Here is a 23,213-nt window from a genome sequence, read left to right as displayed (position 1 = left end):
ATATATATATATATATATATTTGAATATGAAAAAGAGATGGCTATCCTTGAGGAATTAATTAAGTCAAAACCAAAGTCGAATATAATGTTAGTCAACATAATAACAAATAAATAAAGAGTGAAGGAAAGAATATTGGACTTGGGCCAATCTTGCCCAAATTCTCAAATTTGATGGGCCCCAAGTTATTTTCCTAGCCTAAGTCTAAATATTAGGTCCAAAATAATGGGTTTGGCCCATTTTCGCCCAAAATCTGCTAGAAATTTCTGAGGCTTTTGTGCCCCTTTCTTGGGCTTTTGAGACTTGAAAATTCAATTTCCAGCTTTGTACTGCCTTTAACATGTTCATTTATTGATTCCAATGGACTGCTGATTCAAACGACGAAAATGGAGCCTATACGGCTCGACTCGAAAAATGCAAGGGAAAGAAGTATGGAGTCCAAGATGAACTCGAGTTGGCATCACATGTAACAAAAATGATAGTAAGGATTAGTGTCCGAAAAATAATACAACAATAATATATCAAAAGTAAATCATAACAACACCTAAATTAATATATGGCAAATAACTCGATTGGACTAAACAATGAAAACCTATAAAGTGAGTACAAATCCTAAAAAAATACTAATAACCCAAGTCATGCTAATGATAAAAGATGGCTACTTTAAGTTACTGTTTTCCAACAAATTCAACATAAAATAAATCCTAAATGATATAAAGAAAATGGCTATTCACTCGATGCACTGCATGATAAGTATTACAAGTGATTAGCACTATAAACCAAATTAATTCAAACATCTTCCATGTTCCAAGAGTGAACAAATAGCGGAATACTATTCAAATCGAAACAATACGAAGCACAAAAAGAAGCTAAGGCATGATAGAAATGAACTGATGACTTTGAATTAGTACAAACCAATCAACTCAGAAGCAAATAATGAACAAGAAAAGCTGAAACATTCGAAATGCAAAGCTAAGAATCAAATTAAGAGCAGAACTATGAATAAAAGTGATCTTAAAATGTGAGCTCGGAATTTCGAATAAACCTGAACAACGATCCAGCCACTTGAGAATAGAGACTAGCCACATCTATTATATTGAAGTAGTAACTCAAAACAAAAAAGGGAAATAGTCTAGCTTTTATCACATTTACACCACTTTGATAGAAACGAGAATGGATAGTGAAGAAATCAAACCAACAAGCAACAACTTTTGAGCTAGAAAACGGTTCGAACCACATTCACTATCCACAAACACACATACTTGGATCATATTCTACAAACCAACGACCAAGGTTTCAATCACACGAGGAAATCCCTATTCCTAGTGAACTATCAAAACAATATAGTCAACTAAACAAACAAACAAAAATCAAATTTAAGAGGAACTGTAAGACGAACGAGGTTGCATACCTTTTCCAAGGCAGCGAGACTGGAATTCGAAACTTTGAAGCGATTCCAACACTCTGAGCCGATTAAGATGAGTTTCGAAAAGCAAAAGAATCTCCAATTTAAAAATATCCTCTGTTTCAGAGGATGAATCTCTTTCTCTATTCTCTCAATGTATTTTGTATGTATTCTTTATATCTATTTCATGTTGGATCCTTTATGAGTTATTTTTTTCTATATGTGAGTTGCGGTCCCCCTAAAAGATGAGGAGAAGAGAGCTTTTTATAGGGGAAAATTAGGGCTGGGAATCGGGAGGGATCTTGAGTGAATTCCCCAAAATTTGAAATTTGAAATCCTAAAGGATAAAGAGTAGACGAGCTGGAATAGTACCATTCTTCAACGGATTTGAGAGGAGGATCGTCCGACTCAAGGGAAAGGACGAAGAGACAAGATGATGGAGACACCTGGATAATTCGACAACGGCCCTTGTACGAAAAAGAACACGCTGCAGGTAAGAGAGGGACGCGCTGGATTTGGGTCGAGTTGCTGGGTTCACGAGTTGATGGGTTTGTTCGCAGCGAGGAAGACGCTGGGGTCGTCTTGTTTGGACGTTGTAATGGATCTGATGGCCTTCTGGTATTGTTGGGTTATTTGGAATTGGAAGTGGGTTGGGTTGGAGATGGGAATTAGAATTAGAATGGGAAATTAAGTTGGCTGGAAATAATGCAATGGGCTGTTCAAAAATTAAAAGAAACGGCCCAAAGTGGTCTTGCAAATGAGTTAAAGTGAGGCTAGATTTGCAATGCAAAAAAAATGGCCACAAGAATTACAATTATGGCCAATGGGAATTTAGAAGTTAACCAAATTTAGTTTAATTTAGAGAATTTGACTAAAATTTAAACAAGACGAATTAATATTAATTAACTAGCGAGCTTCTTAATTTTAACGAAATAAAATAATTTACTTAATTATAAAATAATAACTCAAAAATATAAGTATTAGCTAACTAAACCCAATTAACCAACTATTTAAGTAAAACTAAAACTTTTTTGAGGCAATTTTTGAATATTTATAAAATATACTAATCAAATACAAAATTATATAAAACATATATATTATTTAAAATTATAAAAGGTGACAAAACTAGAAATAAGTTGCAAATCATTTTTTTTGAAATTTTATAAAACTAATATTCTAAATAGTTTGGGAATTAGGAAGCTCGTGAATTAATTTCTATCGGGGGGTCAAAATTGGGTGTCAACAACTGTCCCTCGTTTTACTCGGATTGATGCAAGAAATTTGAGGAAAATGATATTGACTAATCCAATTTTGACCGACCACATATTCATCTTTTGGAAAAGGGATTTTGGTACGGAGTTTAGGAATTATGGCCGAACCCCAAAAATGAGTTTCCTACGTATCTCAGGCTATGTGAGAACTCAGTCACTTGTAGTTCAATATGCTTGATTCAACGCACGATTTTGAAAGAATTCAAAAGTCATCCCAACATCGAATTGTGAAGGCATCAGCAGCTCAGGAATAAGATTTAAGAGAGAATGTCAGAATACAACCGAGTTTCCAACGTGAGCCCGCCTACATATCCTTGAACTCAACGAATAAGGTTGTTTGTAGTTCAACTTAATCGGTTGAAAAGGAAATTTATTATGCTAGATAACCTTTTGTTTTGGAGGAGTGACAAATAAGTCGAGTATGAAAAAGAGGCTTGCAACATCTCAGCCATGAATGTGGAACTCTTCACATCCATAAGCAAGAACTTACACAGACATAATTTTCAAGGCTCTTGGTGCATTGTCACTCGGATTGGAAAGATGCCTCCGGTGAACCCAAAATTTTTCGGATGCAAAACTGAAACCGATGAACCTAAGAAAAAACCACATGCCTTCTGATAGGGGTGTGGTTTGATTGTGGAGGAAATCGCTTCTCTGCTCGCATCCCAAGAGATTGACACTCCTCTTTGGACTATGTCCCAGTTCGCTGCTAAGAAAAAGTTCTACATTGTGCTGCATCCTTTTTGATGTCGTCCGCACCTATGGTTTGTTTTGGAGAATTCATCCTTTCGGATGCTCTCGACAAAGACTGAGATAAAACTCATTAGCATAAGAATGCAATTCAAATGGAGAGATAGTGTCTTTTACCGCGTTGACACTTAATTGCTCTCTTTGAACATTTGACGTCAATTCTATCGAGTTTGACGTGAAGCAAATGAGGCTTGTGTCTCATATTTGCAATATGATCTTCAATGTACTCTTCCTTTGATGTCAAAGTAGTATACTAGACTGATGTAATATGTTGATGGCTCTTTTGATGACGCTCTTGCAAATGAAAATAATGATGATGATTCTTCATTGGTAAGATGACGATAATGATAGGATGATGTTGCTCCATCAATAGGATGCCGATGATGCTAATGATAGGACGATGATGCTGCTCCATCGATAGGATGATGACGATGCTCCGTTGGTAGGATAATGACAATGAAGATCCGTCAGTAGGATAATACAGATGTTGATGATCCATTGGTAGGATAATGTTGATCCATTGGTAGGATAATGCTAATCCATTAGTAGGATAATGTCGACGATCCATTGGTAGGATAATAATGATCCATTGGTAGGGTAATGATAATGACATGATGATGATGTTGCTCCATCGATAGGATGATGATGTTGATGATACTCCATCGATAGAATGATAATGCTCCATAGATAAAATGATGATTAACAATGATCCACTGATAGGATAATACTTATGAAGATCCATTGGTAGGATGATGATAATAAAGATCTGTTGAGAGGATGATGATGATGAAGATCCGTCGGTAGGACAATGTTGATCCATTGGTAGGATAATGATGGTGATCTATTGGTAGGATAATGCTCATCCATTGGTAGGATAAATAATAATGAAGATCCATCGGTAGGATGATATTGATGAAGATGAAGATCTGTCAGTAGGATAATGTTGATCCCTTGGCAGGATAATGTTGATGATCCATTCGTAGGATAAGGCTGATTCATTGGTAGGATAATGATAATGAAGATCCGTCAGTAGGATGATAATATTCCATTGATAAAATAACGATAATGTCCCTCTGGGTGATGGTACTATCTCATTTGATAATACTCTAGGAATGTCCATCCGAGTGGTAAAAACGATGTTCCTATGGGTAGTTTTCATTACCGCGTCTGATATTGACGGAATTCATGAATATTCTTCAAACGTTCTTAATTCTAAAAAATGTAATCTTATGTCATCAAAGATGCTTGTATATGTTGAGAGTGATGCTTTCACTTGTCCCCATTTTGAACAATTTGTTTTTTGATGTGACTCATGCTTTGCTGAGAATTTAAACGAGGTGTTGTTGCTCGTATTCTGAACTCTTTCTTTTTCCTTGGAAAAACTTCAATGACTTTCCTGCATCCATAGAAAAGTTGTCAAATTTGGGGAGCTCCTCGCCCTTTTAAATTCTCTATATTCGTTGAATGGAGAAATATGATGAACTTAAGGCAATCTTATAGACCTGCATCCACAGAAAAAGTGTTAGTTTTTAAAACAAACTGATCTGTGTTGCCTTCTTCAATCGCTTGATCCTTGTCTTGCTATCTTCAGTTGATCACTTTGATCTCTTGCTTCCCGATAGACAAGACAAACATTTTATGCAAAAATATTTGAAACATATAGATAAAATCTTTAAGAAAAAGGTTTTCAAAAAGTTGTAACTGAAAAAGGTCACTGCCAAATGTCATGTCACGTCAAGCTTAAATGAACGTCTTTGGTTCAAAACTTTGGTGTGTCCGATAACTTGTTCTGGAGAATTCAAAAATCCTTAAAGCTTAGAAAATTTCTGACATGGTTCTCCCGAAATTTACTATAATCGGGAAGTTTTGTAGTTTGACTCTGAAATTCAAATGTGTCGGAGATTACTGTAGTTGATTATGAACTTTAACGATGTCAGAGATCATTTGAAGTTAGCTTTAAACTTCTAATATGCTTGAAATATTCGAAATTTACTACAAACTTCTAGTGATGCTGAAAGAAATTTTTGAGGTCATCCTCAAAAATTTCTGTCCCGATTAGATGTCTTGGGATATCTCGAACTTGTTGATTTATGACTCGTAGAATTTTTGAGACCCTCTCAAAAATTCTGTCCCAGTTGCAACTCTCAATGTATCTTCAGTCTTGAATCGTTGGAGAGATCTTTCCAGTTTCTATAGTTAAAAAAATAGAAATCTTACGAGAGATATGACCGAGCCGTTGTGGCGCCTACGTATCCCGTTGAGGCAGGAATCAGGTCAAACGTAGTTCCCCCTCAAGGACTAACAAAAATAAGAAATTCAACAAAGAAATCGACCGAGGCCGACATAGGCCGCCTAGGTATCTCATTTTCGAGAATTCAGGTCGAACGCAGTTCAAATACAAAAGGAATAAATTCTAAGCATAAATGATTACAAACAAACAGATAAAAGGCGATTACAAGAAAAATATAGAAATCTAGTCTTTAAACATGATATCATTCGATAACATTTATCTAGATTGATGACTTGTGAGGTCCAATGTTCATGCCTAACCATATGATGTCATCAAACAAATGTATCGATATGCTCTCCAAGCAAACTGATGAGTTTTCTTGTGTTTTTGTTAGATATGCACCAATTTTGATTTCTCTGATGCGTTTATCATTTTCCTGATTCACTATTCTCATCTCTTCTGAATTCAGCTTATCGTAACTTTCAAATTGTCTGAACTCCACAACCAGGTGTTTGAGTACCATGATCTTCTCATTGTAGTCCTCAAATTTGTCTGCATCTGCCCTATTTTGTTCATTCAGCTTGTCACATGACATGTTATTGGTAGATTTGAAAATATTTTCACTGAAATCATAGACATATACTATTAGATAGCAAATATGAGGCAAGTAAAGCAAATTTCCGCATTAAATGAGGTTTTCATTTGAAATAAGAAAATTAGAACTTTTGCCATGACGATAAATCATTTTGCCTTTTTTTTTTCAAAATATTAGGAGGGAGATTAAACATAGTGAGGCAAAAATAGAGTAAAGGATGGGTCTCGAACCTTATTTGAAACACCACCAATTTTTAGAAACAACATATAAAATTGTCTATGTCTACCAAGACGAGCGAGGAATCAAGAGCGGAGTGGATGTCCAGTTAGGCATTTGCTCCTTTGTCTCGCTGTCTAGTATGACTGGTGTTTCAATTATCTCTTCAAGCACAATATCACCTTTTTTGAACCAATTTTCGATTCCTTCCCCCAGACCATTTTGCATTGGAAAAGACTGATATAAGTGAGGTAATGATTTTGGAAAATCTTGATCGAACTTCTGTATGTTCTGACCCTCCTTCGGCATTAAAACAAAAGCTTGATGAGGTGCCATGATCACAAATTTAGTTTTCTCTCTTTTGGTTGGAAAGGCTATAACTTTCTCGAGCTTTTCAAGATTCGCTGAGATTATAACTTTCTCCACATTCAAATCTTCTTTTCCTTCAATCATATTAATAGTCACCCCTCTATGATTCGGCATGAGGTTACTATTGACATTAGGAGTGATAGCCTGAAGAGTGACGACCTTCTGATCTATCAAGTCTTGAATTTTATGTTTCAAGTTGATACAATCCTCAGAAATATGCCCAGCACCTCCTGAATGGTAAGCACAGTGAAGATCGGGTCTATAAAGGTTGGAATTGACATTGATATTTTTTGAATCAATTGTCTGTATCAAACCAGCTGATTTCAACCTCTCAAAAAGCTGTGTTCGGCTTTCAACCAAAGGAGTGAAGACTCTAGAAGGTTTCTTCTCAAGATTTAGGCGAAGAGGATAGTAATTATTTCCTGGATGTGAAGGTACTTGACGGTAGTTTGGAGGATTTTGGTGAGTTGGTGCTTGCGTTTGGAAATTTGGGTATTGTGGAGCTCGGTAGCTAGGATGGTGTTTTGGTAGTGCAGGGGTGGAGTTTGGTAACTTGATTAGATATTTGAACAATTAAATAATGGAGCTTGGTAATATGGATGAGTATTTTGGTAATGTGGAGGTGGAATTTGGTAAACAAGAGGTGGAATTTGGTAACTCGGTGGTGGAGTTTGGTAATTAGGAGGTAGAATTTGGTAACTCGGTGGTGGAGTTTGATAACCTGATTGGGTATAACAAGTTGGATATGAATTTTGTGGAGCTCGGGGATAACCTTTGTAAGGTGAGGATTTTCTGAAGTGTCCTTTTCCATCAGATGTGCAGGAAATAGAAGACACATCTTCTCTCTTCTTTTTTAACAATCCTGAAGATTTGGTTGAGGTGGCAACGCGAGAGATCTTTCCAGTTTTAATTCCATCTTCGATAGTCTCACCTACCTTGACTATCTCAGCAAATTTTGCTCCAATGAGCAATATTATCCTGTCGTAATACTCTGGCTCTTGAATGCGTATGAACACTTTAACGATCTCCTTCTCAGTCATAGGAGGTCGAACCCGAGCAACCTCTTTCCTCCACCTATTTGCATATTCACGATATCTTTCAGTGGATTTCCGCTTAATTCTCTCCAAAGAATAGCGATCAGGAACGATCTCCACATTGTAGGCGAACCGTTCGACGAAATCCTTAGCTAGTACATTCCAGCTAGACCATTGCTTTATCTCATGAGAGGTAAACCATTCTAACGCTTCTCTACTTAAACTTCGGCTAAAGAGACGCATTAACAAGGCTTCATTCCTACCAACTCCTACGAGTTGGTCACAATAGGCTCTCAGGTGCACCAATGGATTTCCTGTTCCTCCGAAAGTATCAAATTTTGGCACTTTAAATCCTTTCGGAAGGTCCAGATTCGGATGGATGCACAAATCCTCATAACTTAAACCATCGACTTCAATAATACAATGCAACTCCTTCATGGCTTTCCTGATCTCTTCTTTCATGTTCAATTTGGCTGCCTCTTCCTTTGACCTCCACTCTCTCTCTTGTTCCTTATAGTGATCAAGCTCGGAACAGTTGACATATGGTTCATTTGGAATTGGGATTTGAAAAGTAGTCTTTTGAGGCAATGGCGGAGCAATGGAGGGACTCTGGGTATTTTGAGTGACTTGGTAATTTTGGGGGAAGTCTGGGGGTTGGTATGTTGATGATGGTAATAAGAGAATGTTTGCGGATTGTTGACATTTTGATTTTGAGGGGAAGGGCAAGCTTGCGGGTTGGTATTTTGATGAGAAGGAAAGGTTTGGGGGTTGGTACCTTAAGGAGAAGGTGGTGCTTGGTAAGAGATGGAGGCCTGATGGGGATTTGGGGCAGTTGGGTGGATGGTTGACGGATTCTAAGCGGGATTGGAGAGAGGATTCTGAGCCTGTTCCGCGTTCGAAGGAGGAAAGTAGAGTGGAAGTCTCCTGTCTCCTGGAGTATTAAAAGCAAAAATATGATTAGGCAGATCTTGCATTCTCTACATTTCGACCCTCATCTCGGTGATCTGTTGCATCAACTGCATAACTAATTCATTTTGATTAGTGGCGGCGAGCTGAGCCACGACATCAGTCAAGCTAATCTCGTCATTGTTATCACCCATTACTGTCTTTCTTTTGTGCAAACTTTGATCGGGGAAGGAATCTTTGGGAGCCTTAGATCTTGTGAAATAAGGATGACCAGCCAGGTTATCAACACAGATCAGTTCTAAGCAACTGACAGAAGAAAAATTACTCAAAAGGTAAACGTGTTAGTGTCTGAAGGTGATAAATAGTGGAAGATATCACTCATTGGTGCAAACAGACAAAGGTTTCATTTGAAGATAGACTAGCCTATGGATATAGAAAAAATGGCTAATAGACAGAAATTTGTCTATTTAACTTTGGGATTAGTGATAGAAAGATTGACTTCAGTCGAGCTAAGATTTTTTGCATCTTTCATTGACATACTTCTGATTTTCGATTGAGATGAAATTCGAATCTCATTGCAAGAGTTGAGAGAGATAGAATTTCTCAAAATGGGGACCGAACCTTGAATGGCTGCCTACGTATCTCGTGGAGGAGAATTCAGGTCCTACGTAGTTCGACCCACTCGAATCTCTTTTCAGTTTGAGAGGGTTAACTCTTTTTTTTTCTTTTTCTTTTTTTTATGAGTAAGATTTGAAAAAAATGAAGTTCGAATTTTGTTGTGAAACTAAAGACTCAAAGAGTATTGGGACGCAATTTTGATAATGACTTGATATTTGCGCTTAAATGGTTCTAGAAATAATTCGAAGAGGAGTAAGCTAGAATATCTTCAAATAAAGCAACATATTCACACAAGTAGTTATAACACATAAGCAAATATTACGCGTTCTAAACAAATATGTGACCCTTTTGTGCCAAGGATAGGCCTAACTATTTGAAGGATGTATAACGTCGTTTGAAACATTGCATTGCCTCGAAACCCAAATTTATACAAATTTTACGAATAAAACTGAAAAGGGATACATAATAGGGAAAAGGGATACAAATGATCAATCCCACACAGGGGTACAATCCTAAACTATGCTTCCATGGACGGTCCTTTTTTATTTCTTGTCATCTCTGAATGTCCATGCTTTGGATGAAATGGTAACTTGATCCTTCTTCAACTCGAACAAACTATTAAACTATCAACCCCAAGAGACAATGTTTTGCCAAATGACGTATACATCTTTCGAATTTATACACATAAACGTGATTGTCTTTATTGACCAATGAGCCAAATTGACACAAGGTGGACTTCTAATGGGCCCAACACGCCTTGGGTGTTGGGTCAACTTAGTTCAAAATGCTCTAAATTTGGGATTTGGTTTCGCTCTACACTAGTTGACTAAGAGTGGCTTTGAAAGACCGGGAACCCAAGCGAACAACTTAAGCTGGAATTCATGACAACCATTGGACGCATGACGAACCAATAAATTGTCGATCGTTCCCAAAAAGGGTTGAGTATAAAAAAGTTCGGTTGCGGTTCCGCAAAACCATCCTTTAATATACTATACATAGGAGAGAATATGCCATGAAATGCAATGACAGTTATATCAATTTAAACACGTTTAGCGCAAATAAACAATCAACAGTTAATAACAATCAGTCAAATAAGTCAAATCTTATGGTTAGAACTTAATTAAGTCCCCAGCAGAGTCGCCATTTTTGTTTTATTTAAAAAAGATAAATAAAAGGAAAAATGACTATGTTTTCGAAAAATCAATTAAACTTATGGTTTAAGCGAATTCGAATTTCCAAAAGAACAGAGTCGCCACTTAATTTTTTAGTAAAAATCAAGAAAAAAACTTAAGGCTCTAAAAAGACTCAAACATATTAAAATCAATTGAAAATAAAGGGTTCGGGTTCAAATGTACATTCCGAGAAGGTATTAGGCCCTCGAAATGCCCGCTAACTTGCGGTTGACCGGCAATTTGACTAAAATGACTTGACTAATTTTGAGAAAGACATTATTTAAGTAAGCAAACTTATAATTTATTTATTTATTTATTTATTTATTTATTATTATTATTATCTTAAGGGAGATAGGATTAAATGGGGGTTATTCTAAAGGGAAATAACTTAAGTGTTGACAAGGCTAATCATAAAATTAAAGCTAAGTATTAGAACATAAATATTTTAATTAGAATATATATATATATATGAATATGAAAAATAGATGGCTATCCTTGAGGAATTAATTAAGTCAAAACCAAAGTCGAATATAATGTTAGTCAACATAATAACAAATAAATAAAGAGTGAAGGAAAGAATATTGGACTTGGGCCAATCTTACCCAAATTCTAAAATTTGATGGGCACAAGTTATTTTCCTATCCTAAGTCTAAATATTAGGTCCAAAATAATGGGTTTGGCCCATTTTCGCCCAAAAATCTGCTAGAAATTTCTGAGGCTTTTGTACCCCTTTCTTGGGCTTTTGAGACTTGAAATTTCAATTTCTAGCTTTGTACTGCCGTCAACCTGTTCATTTATTGATTCCGATGGACTGCTGATTCAAACGACGAAAATGGGGCCTTTACGGCTCGACTCGAAAAATGCAAGGGAAAGAAGTATGGAGTCCAAGATGAACTCGAGTTGGCGTCACATGTAACAAAAATGATAGTAAGGATTAGTGTCCGAAAAATAATACAACAATAACATATCAAAAGTAAATCATAACAACACCTAAATTAATATATGGCAAATAACTCGAGTGGACTAAACAGTGAAAACCTATAAAGTGAGTACAAATCCTAAAAAATACTAATAACCCAAGTCATGCTAATGATAAAAGATGGCTACTTTAAGTTACTGTTTTCCAACAAATTCAACATAAAATAAATCCTAAATGATATAAAGAAAATGGCTATTCACTCGATGCACTGCATGATAAGTATTACAAGTGATTAGCACTATAAACAAATTAATCCAAACATCTTCCATGTTCCAGGAGTGAACAAATAGCGGAATACTATTCAAACCGAAATAATACGAAGCACAAAAAGAAGCTAAGGCATGATAGAAATGAACTGATGACTTTGAATTAGTACAAACCAATCAACTCAGAAGCAAATAATGAACAAAAAAAGCTGAAACATTCGAAATGCAAAGCTAAGAATCGAATTAAGAGCAGAACTATGAAGAAAAGTGATCTTAAAATGTGAGCTCGGAACTTCGAATAAACCTGAACAACGATCCAGCCACTTGAGAATAGAGACTAGCCACATCTATTATATTGAAGTAGTAACTCAAAACAAAATAGGGAAGTAGTCTAGCTTTTATCACATTTACACCACTTTGATAGAAACGAGAATGGATAGTGAAGAAATCAAACCAACAAGCAACAACTTTTGAGCTAGAAAACAGTTTGAACCACATTCACTATCCACATACACACGTACTTGGATCATATTTTACAAACCAACGACCAAGGTTTCAATCACACGAGGAAATCCCTATTCCTAGTGAACTATCAAAACAATATAGTCAACTAAACAAACAAACAAAACTCAAATTTAAGAGGAACTGTAAGAAGAACAAGGTTGCATACCTTTTCCAAGGTAGCGAGACTGGAATTCGAAACTTTGAAGCGCTTCCACCACTCTGAGCCGATTAAGATGAGTTTCCAAAAGCAAAAGAAACTCCAATCTAAAAATATCCTCTGTTTCAGAGGATGAATCTCTTTCTCTATTCTCTCAATGTATTTTGTATGTATTCTTTATATCTATTTCATGTTGGATCCTTTATGAGCTATTTTTTTCTATATGTGAGTTGCGGTCCCCCTAAAAGATGAGGAGAAGAGAGCTTTTTATAGGGGAAAATTAGGGCTGGGAATCGGGAGGGATCTTGAGTGAATTCCCCAAAATTTGAAATTTGAAATCCTAAAGGATAAATAGTAGACGAGCTGGAATAGTACCATTCTTCAACGGATTTGAGAGGAGGATCGTCCGATTCAAGGGAAAGGACGAAGAGACAAGAAGATGGAGACACCTGGATAATTCGACAACGGCCCTTGTACGAAAAAGAACACGCTGCAGGTGAGAGAGGGACACACTGGATTTGGGTCGGGTAGCTGGGTTCGCGTTCTGGACTGGTTCACAAGTTGTTGGGTTTGTTCGCAGCGAGGAAGACGCTGGGGTCATCTGGTTTGGACGTTGTAATGGATCTGGTGGCCTTCTGGTATTGTTGGGTTATTTGGAATTGGAAGTGGATTGGGTTGGAGATGGGAATTAGAATTAGAATGGGAAATTAAGTGGGCTGGAAATAAAGGAATGGGCTACTCAAAAATTAAAAGCTATAGCCCAAAGTGGTCTTGCAAATGAGTTAAAGTGAGGCTAGATTTGCAATGCAAAAAAAAAGGCCACAAGAATTACAATTATGGCCAATGGGAATTAAGAAGTTAACCAAATTTAGTTTAATTTAGAGAATTTGACTAAAATTTAAACATGACGAATTAATATTGATTAACTAGCGAGCTTCTTAATTTTAACGAAATAAAATAATTTACTTAATTATAAACTAATAACTCAAAAATATAAGTATTAGCTGGCTAAACCCAATTAACCAACTATTTAAGTAAAACTAAAACTTTTTTGAGGCAATTTTCGAATATTCATAAAATATACTAATTAAATACAAAATTATATAAAACATATATATTATTTAAAATTATAAAAGGTGACAAAACTAGAAATAACTTGCAAATCATTTTTTTGATATTTTATAAAACTAATATTCTAAATCATTCGGGAATTAAGAAACTCGTGAATTAATTTCTATCGGGGGGTCAAAATTGGGTGTCAACACCCATAAGGGAAAACTCATCATTACTAACTTGTTAGGTGAATGACTATAGTAACATACTTTGTCAAAACACCATCTCCCTTACTTAGATTACTAAACCTCTTCATACTTTCCTCTAACTCTGGGCACTTTCACTACTACTGCTCATGATCTCATAACTCATGCTACCTTTTCGGGTGAAAATACTACTCAAGCTCTAAACATACCTCTTAAAAAGGATCTCAGCTGAAACAAGGCTCAGGGAAGAGAGTACAACTCGCTTTTAGCTCAAATGCACGATTCATATGAATATGAGGGCATTCCTCTGAAACTGAACACTTAACCTGCTCTTGGACTTCTCTTAAGCCTCTCTGGAGTCTCATGACTTTCTCAAGACTTTTCTAAGAACAAATCGTCGACTAAGGACTGACTTTTCTATTCAACCACCTCTAGTATGATGGATAGTCGAATGAATTTCGAGAACCGCACGAGTATGAATAAATCTCTATGACATAGCTCTATTGCACGATTAAGAGTATGAAAGAAGGGAAACTTTTCTTAAATGTCTGCAATCCCTCATTTATAGAAGTGGGGGCCTCACAACCATAAACGAGAACCTACTGACACGGCTTCATAGATACCCTAGGACACCTAAACTCTGTGCTCTAATACCAAGTTTGTCACGCTCCGAGCATACACCCTGGACGTGGCCAGCACTCAAAGACCATTGCTGGCCCCAAGCGAACCCTTCGCCTGGCTTACTTAACTTAGCGGAAGACTATATGCTTATTTATAAACATCAATAGCACACTACTCAACTTAACTAATGAAATAACTTAGAATGTTTAATAGGCAACTTTCAACTTGGCCAAAATGGCAACTTGAGTGTTAACATATGAAATGAAAAGTAAAGACAACTGAATTCACTAACTCACTGTCTGACTTTCTGACTATCTATGAAGCCTCTAAACAACTAAGATGGATGTCGGGACAGGCTTGCGACATCCTAATGAACTACTACTAAAATTAAAAGCAATGTAAAAGAGTCCTCTAGAATGCAAAGAGGCCACCAACAGACTCTGAACTGCTCACTGGATCAACGAATGCGCCGGAAACCGATCCTAGTTACTTGTGTCTGCATCATAAGACGATGCAGGCCAATTGGCATCAGTACATTGAATGTACGAGTATGCGATTTGGAATGCTAAAACAACATAGGCTCGAAAGAGATTATGAAAGAAACACTTACCTTGGCTCTTCTCAACTCTTGAATACTTAAATAAGCTCATTTGAGATTATGAAAGAAACACTTACCTTGGCTCTTCTCAACTCTTGAATACTTAAATAAGCTCATTTCATTATAAATCAGTTTAAAACAAGTGCAATATAAAGAAAAACTGTTGAAAACATGTTGTCAATTCATAATCATAATATCATAAAAAGACAAACCATGCTCCCTCTCAAAGCCTACTTGTGCAATGCATGAATGAAGTCACATGCCTCCATTCACACTAAGCAGAACCCCTTGAGGAACCATGCTACTACTACTGTGGGAGTTTCTTTAACTGACAACCATCACTTAAGAACTATAGTGATGATACAGCGCTTTACCGCACACTGCCGAGGCCCATCCTATACCTTGTCGTGATATAGGAAGCTAACTCACTAAGTGGATCCACTAGTCTATTGTGAAAAAAGGATTCATCTAAAAAGTATGAACCTTTTCTACCCATTATGGCTACATGGTTTATGGAAACGTGAGTTATCTGAACTCAAGCTTGTCCCCATATCGGTGCTCAATACTACTCCAAAAAATATACTTAGTTCTTTATGTTTAAAAGCATACTTCTTCTGTGATTTGAGATTAGTGCTCAAAAACTTAGCTCAAAGGCTATCTCGAAAATCTCAAAAATCTCAGTTTCCCTGCTTGCTTCATTTAGAAAGTTATTTCTCTTTTCTGAAAACTAGCCCGAAGGCTCTTTGAAAATCTCAGTTTCCGTTCTTATTTAAATGTGAAAACATTTTAAATCTCTTTGGAAATACTTAGTCCCCATATACTTTTGAAGAAATGAACTTCAATCTTTACTCTTTACTCAACTTGAACTGTAAATCTTAAAACAAAGTTAAAAACATTTGCAAAAGGGTTCTTGAAAAGACTCGAAGAACTTCCTAAACTTGGCTCTTAACTTTCCTTGAATTTGAATTTATGGATTCAAGGTTATGATCCATGTTTTTGGATGATTTCTAGATGTTTAGAAGTCATTTAGAGTAGTTAGAATCAATGGAAAGTGTCAGTACACTTTAGAACAACTTAAATAGGCTAGACGACGAAGAACTGACGAAAAATGACGATTTGGGCGTGTCCCGGGAGCACCGCGCCAGCCCCCAATTTACTGGAGCTCATTTTATGTGTACTGCAGGCGCACCGCGCCAGCCGGGGGATCGTCGCGCCAGCCTCCCTTCAGGCAAAATTCTGACGAACTTTTGATCTCGTTTTTTGATCCTAAATCTTTTTAATCCGATTCTTTTTCTCAAATTCACTTTAGATTCATGTAGTCAAATCATATACACAAAATCTAACCCAAACAACTCAAGGAAAGATCACTTTAACATCAAGAAACTCCTTAATCCCAACTCATATTCAAGAAAGAAATCAATTCAAGAACAATTATCAAGAATAATTATCAAGAACATCAAATTCTCAATCTTGTTAGGACAAAATACGCTGAATTAAACATGTTTGGATCGTGGGTGAACTAACCCAATGCTATGTGATCTCACATACCTCTTAGGGATTAAACCCATGGCAAAAATCCGCAACAAGACGCAAGAATCTCGACGAACGCTTGGTCCTCTCCTCTTTTCTCTTCTTCTTTTGTCTTCTTTTCTCTCAACTAAAACCCTAGGCGTAAACTAGGATTATAAAACTGAAACTAATCAGATTATACCCTTAAAATATTACTAAAAATGAATTAAATCTGATTGGGTAAGGAAAAGACCAAAATACCCCTCTAAAACCCGATTTTGACTTTTCTTAACTGAACAGCCTAACTTCAAAAGGTCATATCTCACTCATCCGAACTCGAAACTTAGCTAACTCAGTGGCGTTGGAAATATAATTCAAAGGTATTTCCTACGGTGCTAGGTAGAACACCTAAATCATCCTGAGCTAGGAGTTATGATCGTTTGAAGTCGACCCAAAACTCATACTTAGCTTAACTTGTAAAATTTTAGATTTTGCTATTTCCAATTTAATTCTTTTTCGAACTCAAGGTGCTACATCTAGTGAACTTAACACTTAAGAAATTTTAATTCCTCGGTACAATCCTACTTACAACAATGGAAGGTTCAAGTCTTAGCTCAAAAATTTTCTGGGGTGTTACATTTACTCCCCGAATCCATGTTTCGATCCGTAGAATGTTAATTCATTGGTAATTATCGATGGGTGAAGGTTTTGATATGGGAATTATGGTGGAAAAATCCCTAATCTGGGTATGGGGATCAAGGGTTTGACTTAGGATTGATATTATTGATTATAATCTGGGTAATTAGGCCTTGTTTGTTGATCCTTGCGTTAATTGTATGTTTTTAGACCACGAACAAGAGGGAAGAATCCGGAAAGTGAAGAGTTGAAACTGTTCATTATTCGTAAGTGATGATGATATTATATATGTTCGGTGTATGCATGTTATTGTATTATTGTTTTGACTTATGTATGTTGCACTTAGTGGGATAGTCGTGTGATCTTACCAGTACACTATGGTTGTGTACTGATACTGCACTTGCTTTTTCTTTGTTGAGTACGGGGCATCTTCAGGCGGCTATTAACAGACCTCTCTTAGAAGATCAGTTATCGTTCGAATTCAAGGTTGAGTCAGTTCTTTCGGGCTGCCATAAGTTTTCTTTCTATCTACGTCCACATTTTGGAGTTAGACTTTCTAGTTAGTTATTAGTACATTAGTTTGGGGTGGTAACCCTTCTTGTTTAGATTTATGGATCTTCTTAGAGTTTTCGTACGTTTACTTTCAGGTTCTAGGAGTTACTTCCGCATTTGTTTTAGTTGTTAGACTTTTGTTTGGAGTTTATGGGAACTCCCTATTTCTTTCCTTAGCATTGAACTTGCTTCCGTAACTTAAATGCCTTAGTATTTTGGTTTAGTTGTTGGTTTGGGTTGTAGTAGTGGTTCTCCCACCGGAGGGTTAGTGTGGGTTCCAATCACGATGGTCTGAGTCGTGAAAAAGTTGGTATTAGAGCCCTAGGTTCGTTGATCTAATTGTACTAAAATGAGTCTAGTAGAGTCTTGCAGAATGGTACGAAGACGTCCGTACTTTTCTTCGAGAGACTATAGGACTTCAGGAAAAAATCACTTCTTTCTACTCATTGATGCTATGACTTGAATCCAATTGGTATCTGGATGATACAAATTGGTATCTTTCCTCCTTCACTTTATGGTCCAAATTAGAGCAATAAAAGTGGTAACACCATCACTAGTAAGAAAGGATGTGTATAGACTACTAACAGTTGAATAGGGTCACCATTCGAAACAAGTATTCACTGCCTCGGATAAATGATATTTTGACTAGGTGAATGGTGCATCAGTTTACATTTTTGCTCTTGTACTGGGAGATCGGTAATGGTCATCTATGGAAAAATTTAATTTAGAAATCAGGCCTGCGTGTGAGTTGTAAGTTGAAAATCGTGAATGCGTGTTCCTTGTTGCCTGAATTAACTGTGAATGTGGAAGTTGTATTTGCTTGGATGTGATGATATGATCATATGCACAATAAGTGTGGGTCTGAATTTTGGTATGTGCAATATGCTGGCTGAATTGATTGAAACTATGCATGTTGTAATTGTTAAGTATCATGAAACTTGTTGTGAAAAGAAGCTCACGACTAAATTCGATGCAAGGGTCTAGATAATGTACGAGGTGATTCGTATAAAAGAGATGGACGTGTCTTGCGCTTGAGTAGTAACTCTGTGAGTGTTGGGTGTATCCTGGGGATGTGTGGGATATGGTGTTGAATTAATGAGAATGAGTTGGATTGTGTATCGTTGGATTTACTCGGGGTAGACAATGATTATCCTAGTTCAGAGGATTATCCTAAATTGCTCAGTAAAACTGAAAACCATTTGGGAGATTTAGAAAAGAGAAAAACCCCAGAAAAAATTATTGCCTGGGTATTGTTTCCGTCTGAGTCGTTGGGGCGGGGTTTTTTCGCAAGCGCCAGGCCGCCAAAGCAAGAATTCCCCGCCAGAGCAGGACAGGGCGAGACAGAACTTCAGCCCTGTCTCCTTTATTTTTCCCAAGTCTCCTTATAGAACCCAAATCGAATCCGAACTAATTCTTGCAATTCAATGAGTGTTTAGCAATCAAGGATAGACTATAAAACCCTATAGTAAATTGAATGCTGCCAAAAACAGTAGAGAAACTAGCATCCATGTGCTTACAAAAACAAAAGGGGTGTGCGAAATTTTCTAAGTGTGAATTTTGGTTGACTTCGGTTACCTTTTTAGGGCATGAAGCTTCAAGGGAATGGGTAATGGTAGATCCCCAAAAGATTGAAGCAGTCAGGAATTTGGTTCGACTTAGTTTTGTGACTGAAATTAAGAGTTTTGTGGGGTTCGCTAGCTACTATCGTCGCTTGTGAAGGGATTAAGGTCAGATTTGTAGATTCAAGTTTATAGGTGACAATATTCAAGAAGTTTTGGTAAGGGACGACTAGAAAATGAACACCATTACTTTGGAAAATACATCTAGTATTATTGTCATAACAAGTGTGGGTTATCCAACGAATGATGAAATTAAGTTATGTCAATTGAGGTTAGAAGCTATACTACGATTTCATGGATTAATTGTATATGAAAGAGGGTCAGGATACGACTGCCCCAATAGCAACAATGCTTACCTGGTTAGGTTATTATATGTGTTACAACTGTGGAGAACATGCGCATATGAGGAGGAAATTGGCAAAGTTGTGGAGGCCGTGGAAATGGTAATGCAGGTAGAGAAACAGTACAGACAGGCAAGGAGGTTGCCCGTCAAGATGACAAGGCTCAGTTTTATGCCTTTCTAGGAAAGACCAAGGCTGAGGGGTTGATGCAGTGATCACAAGTACTATTATTGTTTGTGACAGAATAGCTTATGTGTTGTTTGATACAGGTTCTACTTATGTTTATATATCCGTGCAATTTGCCTCAAATTTTGATATGATTTGTGATATACTTGATGCCCCCATCAATGTTTCTACCCTAGTTGAAGAGTCAGTCATAGTCACCCATGTATATCGTGTTGTCCTGTTGTTTTTATGGATTTTCAGATTTGGGCTGATTTGGTTATGTTGGATATGACTAACTTAATATAATCTTAGGCATGACTTAGTTATTCCCTTATTATGTTGTGCTTAATGGTAATGCTAAGTCGGTAACTCTAGAGATCCCGGGTAGGGAAAGGTTAGAGTGGGAAGGGGGTAAAAGTCTAAGTCAGCTAAGGTCATATCTTTCGTGTGGGGTAGGAAACTGGTGGGGCAAGATTGTTTGGCATAATTGGCTTATATTCGGGATGTTAAGATTGAATCCCCCTCTATTGAGTCTATTCCTGTGGTGTCAAAACTGAGAGAGCTTAAAGCTCAAATCCAGGAGCTTCTTAATTAAGGTTTTATCCCTCTTAGTGCTTCTCCGTGGGGTGTTCCTGTCTTGTTTTTTAAGAAGAAGGATGGTAGTATGGGGACTGGTGATTTTATCTTAAGCTATAAAGGAGTGGATTGATATCGGAATGACAAGCTTATGGATAAAGAAAGTCCCATTGATTATACTTGGGGGAAGGCAATTAAGTTATTGTAGTAGGGAAGTGCGTATAAAAGTTGGGTTGGTCCTTTGATTTTGATGAGTATACCTGAGCTTGAGGTGTCATGTTGATGAAAAGGTTGACTTCGTAGTGATAGTCAAGGTTGACTAAGCGGAATGGTAATAAGAGCTCGTGATGGATTGTGATGGGATCCAACTATATAATAAGATTGTTGGTTAAGCGAATTTTGTACGGTAATTACGACTTGCGAGTATCTAAGGTTGTGGTTTTCTATTATTTGGTGAGTAACGTAGTTGCATGGAAAGTTTTAAGAGATGGTGGGACACCACTCGAATAGAATTTTAAAGAGCTAGAGTCGTAATGAAGAGAAAAATAGTGGGATGTAGTACAGCCGTGAGAAAGAGGCGCGAGCAAGAATATTGTATTTGATTACAAAGGCTGATGAGATATATTCAGAGGGGTAGGTAATTGGTTTCATAGACGCGTGATTTCATTCGTTTTGTTGTGGCTATGGTAATAGTGTCACAAGTCATCAGATTGGTTTTTACAGACACTGTGTATGCATGTTATTGTATTGTTGTTTTGACTTATGTATGTTGCACTTAGTGGGATAGCCGTGTGATACTACCAGTACACTGTGGTTGTGTACTGATATTGCACTTGCTCTTTCTTTGTTGAGTAAAGGGCATCTCCAGGCGGCTATTGACAGACTTCGCTTAGAAGATCAGTGATCGTTCAAATTCAAGGGTGAGCCAGTTCTTCCGAGCTGCCATGAGTTTTCTTTCTGTATATGTCCACATTTCAGACGTAGACTTTATAGTTAGTTATTAGTACATTAGTTTGGGGTTGTAACCCTTCTTGTTTAGATTTATGGATCTTGTTAGAGTTTTGGTACGTTGACTTTCATGTTTTAGGTGTTACTTCCGATTTGTTTTAGTTGTTAGACTTTTTGTTTGGAGTTTATGGGAACTCCCTATTTCTTTCCTTAGCATTTAACTTGCTTCCGTAACTTAAATGCCTTAGTATTTTGGTTTTGTTGCTGGTTTGGGTTGTAGTAGTGGTTCTCCCTTCTGGTTAGTGTGGGCGCCAATCACGATAGTCTGGATCGTGACAGGAGGATCCACGTGTATTTGTGGGGGTCCATATGCACCTGTCAACTTCGAAAATAATGATGTGTATATATGCATATCTATCTTGAGAAACTGGCAGAAACTAAATATAATTAATAGTGTGTTGTGAATCAAGTTGACTTTATAAGTACCTATGGGCTATTAGAGACTTTTATTTGGGATCCAGACCTAATAACCATTTTGTTAAAAAAGACTAGGAATTAGAAGAACGGTTATGCAAATTATGTCGAGATCTAAAGGAAACCCTTGAAACCCAAGGGGACTGGACTAGGCACCACATCAGTAATCCGAACCAGTATAAAAACATCTTGTGTCAATTTACTGTCAGCACCTTATCTTGTTTTATACTGTCGAACTAACTTGCAGGTGAGTCGACCACTCCTCAAAGGAAGTCGACTGAAAGAAGTTTTTAATTCACACACCCCCTCTTGACTTTCAAAGTGGACCTCTTTACCCTTCATTAATTGTATTGAACCTTATATACCATTGTTTGATTGTGAGTAATGGGTATTGGTGAAGGGTTTCGTATATTCTGTGCTTTGATAAATGATGAATAAGTTCTATTGATGACAATATGGGGTAAAAGAAGAATATGTTTCATTGGCTCATTCTTGATATCGTGCCAAGATTATCTGTTTTGGATTGTTGTTGTGAGGATTTTTCTCATCTCATCGAGCATTTGCACATTTTTATAATTACATTGATGTTATATTACTGTTATGATACTGCCTTGTTGAAATGATGAGAAAAAGGGGAGGGGCCACACACGTCATGGCCAATTCTATAATAAAGGGTTGGGCCACACGTTCTACGGTAGATTTTGTAATGAGGGGTTGGGATACACGTTCTATTATAGGTGCATGGACTAATATGTCTCCCATGGGTCCCATACTGAGGTACAACGGGTGTATATTATTAGGAAAGACATGCATTACTCTTTATGACATTGTACTACATTGCATTGCACTTCATCTTGTTCCTTGTAATTTGTGGATGATGATATGATATTGTGAATATTAAATTATGAAAGACTTTGGTGATATAAGTATAAGTTGAGGTTCAAACTGTGATGTTCTATACATGATCTATTGTTATTTAGTGAGGAGTGTTAGATTGGGTTGATTGACTCTATGCAAGTTGTAGTTGTGGAGTTTCAAATGGTGTTGTTGGAGTACTTGTGTTCAGTATTGTTTTGCTTATAGCTATTTAGGTTTGCTTGCTAAGTATCATAGTTGTTTGGTACTCACTCTCTTGCTTCTACACTTGTGTAGGTTACGAGTCCGGATCATCGTGATTACTCATTCTTCTCTTCTTCGTCCGAGGATTATTGTTGGGAGTTTGTGAGGTTGCTGCTTACCAACTCGGTGGACACCTCTTACTATTTCATTATGTTCAATTTTTTGTTGAATCTAATGTAATACTTAGTGGCTTGTACATGTGTCACTAGGTTTTGGGGGCATTTTGAGTTATGTTATATTTATCCGTAATGTTCTTGATAAAGTAGTCCTTTATTCTATTTTATTTATGCATTTACTTCTTTTGTTGGGTTTTAGGTTGATTTGTCTTAGTGGGATAAGACATGTTCCATCACGATTGGTTTTGGATCGTGACAAATAGTATTAGA

The 23,213-nt window shown here is 36.9% G+C and overlaps 1 long non-coding RNA gene across 1 annotated transcript; it reads right to left on the bottom strand.

Moving 5' to 3' along the window:
* Positions 1–12,912, bottom strand: LOC125874315 (uncharacterized). The gene is made up of 2 exons (XR_007447255.1): positions 12,420–12,912; positions 1–1,409 (listed from the first exon to the last, which is right to left on the bottom strand). It is a non-coding gene; the product is annotated as an uncharacterized LOC125874315 (long non-coding RNA).
* Positions 12,913–23,213: the final 10,301 nt, after the last annotated feature.

Source organism: Solanum stenotomum, chromosome 1 (assembly GCF_019186545.1).
Source record: "Solanum stenotomum isolate F172 chromosome 1, ASM1918654v1, whole genome shotgun sequence".
Taxonomy (NCBI): Eukaryota; Viridiplantae; Streptophyta; class Magnoliopsida; order Solanales; family Solanaceae; genus Solanum; species Solanum stenotomum.
The sequence above is the reverse complement of the archived record's forward strand: the minus strand, read 5'-3'. Positions and strand labels throughout refer to the sequence as shown.